At 40.8% G+C, this 4,287-nt stretch overlaps 1 non-coding gene across 1 annotated transcript; it reads left to right on the top strand.

The window, feature by feature from the left end:
• The first annotated feature begins 3,057 nt into the window (after positions 1-3,057).
• On the top strand, positions 3,058-3,129 carry TRNAW-CCA (transfer RNA tryptophan (anticodon CCA)). Its single transcript has one exon. It is a non-coding gene; the product is annotated as a tRNA-Trp (tRNA).
• Positions 3,130-4,287: the final 1,158 nt, after the last annotated feature.

Here is a 4,287-nt window from a genome sequence, read left to right as displayed (position 1 = left end):
TGAAAAGTGAAAGTGAAGTCGCTCAGTCGTGCCCAACTCTTAGCGACCCCATGGACTGCAGCCCACCAGGCTCCTCTGTCCATGGGGTTTTCCAAGCAAAAGTACTGCAGTGGGGTGCCATTGCCTTCTCTGATCAGTATGCTACCTTTTTGAAAAGGGCTTCCTTGGTAGCTCAGACAGTAAAGAATCTGCCTGCACTGCAGGAGATCTGGCTTCTTTCCCTGGGTCAGGAAGGTCTCCTTGAGAAGAGAATGACTACCCATTCCAAGATTCTTGCCTGGAGAATTCCATGGATAGAGGAGTCTGGCAGGCTATAGTCATGGGGTCACAGAGAGTCAGACAGGACTGAGCAACTAACACACAGCGTTACCTTTTTAAAAAAGGAAATACATTATTAAACAAATGATTAGTCAATGAAAGTAGTGTAAATAGGACTCCATCGTTTTTAAATTACTATTTACTGCAAAGTTCAAAGGGGATAATTTTGGCCATTTTATAGATATTTTGATTAAACTTCTTGGAAACAGTGATGCCTAGTTATATTCTCATAACACTTAGCATAGTGCTTTATATAAGTAACAAATGTTTGTTCAATTAATATGTGAAAACTTGCTACAAATAAGAACAGAATCCAGATTCCGTAAGAAACAATAATCAGCTTTTAAATGAGTAAAGTTGACAACCAGACTCATCAATTGTCCACCATCTTTATTTATCCTTTTTTTTTTTTTTTGCTTCATGTATTCATCTCTTTCACAAATGTTTGTTGAGCAGAGTGCAGCAAGATTTGTGTATTGGCAGTCTGCCTGTGGAGCCCTCTGAATGCCTCTCCCACCAGGTGAGCATTCTATCTCACCTGGAGTCTTTTAAGGACATATTCAAGAGACTGAGCCCTATAACACGTGGGACTTGCTTTTGCTGACTATTTTTGTGCAGCAATTACCGACTCGCATACATACAGAGACCTGTCAGAAAGTCAAATAAGTGAAATTGGCCACCATAGTGTGTGGTGGGTTTCCAGCAAACTGGGGATAGCAATATCGAAGATCCCTCTGTTGTCACCGTTATAGATTGTGGAACCCAGGTTATAAAAACTTCCAAAAAAGACAGGAAACTAGAGTTTTATGTGAAAGCTGGTAATCTAGAAATTTTGACTGTGAAAAAAGCAATGAGAAACATAGCAAAAAATTTAAAATAACCTGTGACCTCCTAGGTAGTTCTGGCTGAATAGAACCTGTTTGCTGATTGAATTTGGCCTGTAGACCAACACCACATGACCTCTGCTTTACAATATGTTCCAAGTTCCATATTCTTGTCCAGCATTCCATCTCTTCCCTTCCCTAGGGGATGCATATTGGGATAGTTTATACTGTTTAGAAAAGCCTTCAGCTTGTAATCAGTATCTTGACCTTGTTCTATGACCTCACCAAGACAGTGGCTCAAAATATATTAAAATCCAGCATCTGCACAAAATCTCTATATTTTTATAGGTTTTCTCTTCAAGACCCAGGGCATAATTTTATGCCTCTTCATACATATGTGTAAATGTCATTTTTTCCTTTTGTAGCCCTCAATATTTCAGATTTGTTTCAGTAATTTGTACTTTTTGGACTTTGTTCTTGGGGACTCAGCACAATCAAACTAGAGTTTGTTGAAAAAGAAATGGTTTGGGAACACACTAACACTTTTAGACGTGTCACTTGATTTCTGTTTCTTACTTGTTTCTAGCCAATCCAACCTCATTGTCTCTTTGAGCTGAGACTTCGTCTTAGTGTTTTTTGTTCAAAAAGACTGTCTTTTTAAACTTAAAACTGTCAGTCTTTAGACATTAGGAATGTTATAGTTGGTCCTTTATGCTAAAAACTCAACTGTAGAGTCAGAGGTAAAGGATGAATTTCCTTCTCGTGCTGCCTTTTTGCATAAAATGAAAACTACCTAGCTGGAGTAAGAAATTTGAAGTTCCTTCTTCCTCATTTTAATTTCAAAGGCATCTTGGCACTCAAGCAATAACCCGTTCAGAATGAGGAGTGGTGTCTAATCTCTGACAGCCACTGGTCAAGGAAATAGTATCTCTGGTGGAAGGAACCACCAACCTTATTGCAAGAGTATAGGTAGAACACTGTGGTAGATGTTGGCCCATTCAGTACACAACTTAATCTATTTCTAGTGTGTCCTCTGTACTTCAGAGGGTGGAAAGCAGGAATCCCTTCAAACCTAGGACTCAGAATGTAATGTGGAGTCTCTCAATTAGATATATTTTCATGACTTGAATTTGGAACTATGGAGAGGCTGGGAAGCATCTAGCAGGAAAAAAAAAAAAAAGGTTCTGGGGGCAGTTGGTTGTCATAACAGCACTTTAATTCCACAGGCAGCCTCTACCTGAAGCAGGGGCAGAAGTCCCTTCGGTGGTCCTGTTGTGCACTATGGTTGGGGACTCCCTCCTAGAAACTCAAACTCGAGTCTCTTCAACCTTCTTAATAATTCTTGCAATCACTTAAAATTAACTTTAGTCTGTTGAAACGGATGTATTGTGTGTGTGCTAATGACCAAAGCAACTTAGCACACATACACACAAGATACATCCATCCCTTTCAATATAGAAAAGTTAGAGTGAAGTGTTAGTCACCTGCTAAATTATCCTATAGCCAGGCTAAGCACTGAGCCTCAAAGGAAACACCATGGTGACTGTATTTCTGGGTAAGGCACTAGGTAGGAAGAGAAGGTTAATTTGGAATGAAAGAAAAGCTTCAAAGGCAAGGACTCCTTGACCAGACACCTTACTGCTTCTTTAGCGATATCATCTCTAAACGTCCAGTCATGTCGAAGGGGCTTCTAATCTCCCACTTCTTACCCCTGGGGGTGGGGAGAATGGTATAATTTTGATTCACTGGTGACTGGCCAGTCATGAACCACACCACTTCCCCTTGTACTATAAATTTCATGGGCTCCAGAGCTTTAGAACATTCTTGAGATAGCTCTGACAGTCTGAGCAGAGACTCACAAGTACCGATTTGATAAGGACTCGGGTATTACCTGAAGCCTTAGCTTATATCATCTTCCCTGGTGGCTCAGAGGTTAAAGCATCTGCCTCCAATGCAGGAGACCTGGGTTCGATCCCTGGGTTGGGAAGATACCCTGGAGAAGGAAAACGCAACCCACTCCAGTATTCTTGCCTGGGGAATCCCATGGACTGAGGATCCTGGTGGGCTGCAGTCCACGGGGTCACAAAGAGTCGGACACGACTGAGTGACTTGACTTTACTTAGTTTATATCACTGCTGAGAAATTGAGTGGGCCAAAACCTTTGTTCAGGTTTTTTCTATAAGAGCTTACAGAAAAACCTGAATGAACTTTTTGGCCAACCCAATGTTATGCCCAAATCATGCATCAAAGTTCGAGACCAGGGGATCTCTGTTTTCTATGCTTGCCAATCTGTCACCATGGCTGCTGCTAAGTCGCTTCAGTCATGTCCAACTCTGTGCGAGCCCAGAGACGGCAGCCCACCACTGAGCACTATGCAAAAGGCAGGCCCTGTCTCCACAGGAACCTGTTTCAACAACTCTTCTCTTTCTCTGTATCACCACTCTCTCCCACCCTATGAGCTCTTCCTCCTCAGTTTGTAAATGTGCTTGGTTCTTTCCCAGATTAAAAAGACTCAACCCATCCTCAATCCACACTGTTTGCCAGTACCTTACCTTTCTTCCACTGTCTAAAATTTTCACAAATATTGTGGGGGGTGCCCTGGCTGAAATGCCTGGCTTTAAATATTTCAAAAAACCTAAACAACAGAGACTGGAAACTCAGTCATTTGAAAATAGCAAGTAGATTTCTAAGGGCAGATAAAATGCTTTTTTGTTGTTGTTCTGGAAAAATATTTAATTAATCATCTTTGTTAGACAAATATAAAGAAGCATTCTCCTATTGTTCTTGTGGAGAACAGAACATTATTAACCCAAAGATCATATTTTTCTAGACCTAGAATTCTATCGGCAATATAAACCGTTTTGTTTTTCTGGAGTATATTAACATCTCTGAGATGTTCTTTGTCTTTGTTTATGTAATAGGAGGACATAAGAGAACTCGTTTTGGTCCTGAATAAATTTAGAAGGACCAGTGTTGCAAAATGTTGCTTGCTATTGGGGGAGCTATGGCTATTCTTATTCAGGAGGCTAAGGAAGGAGATAAGTAATCAAGTCAATTGGATGCCTGCAGAAAGAACATAGAATAATTAACAGGGGGATTATCTGCACCTGACATTGAAGAGCAGCTGAAAAAAGAAACCAGACTG

Source organism: Budorcas taxicolor, chromosome 4, assembly GCF_023091745.1.
Source record: "Budorcas taxicolor isolate Tak-1 chromosome 4, Takin1.1, whole genome shotgun sequence".
Classification (NCBI taxonomy): domain Eukaryota; kingdom Metazoa; phylum Chordata; class Mammalia; order Artiodactyla; family Bovidae; genus Budorcas; species Budorcas taxicolor.
Note: the sequence above shows the minus strand (reverse complement) of the source record. Positions and strands in the feature narration are given on the sequence as shown.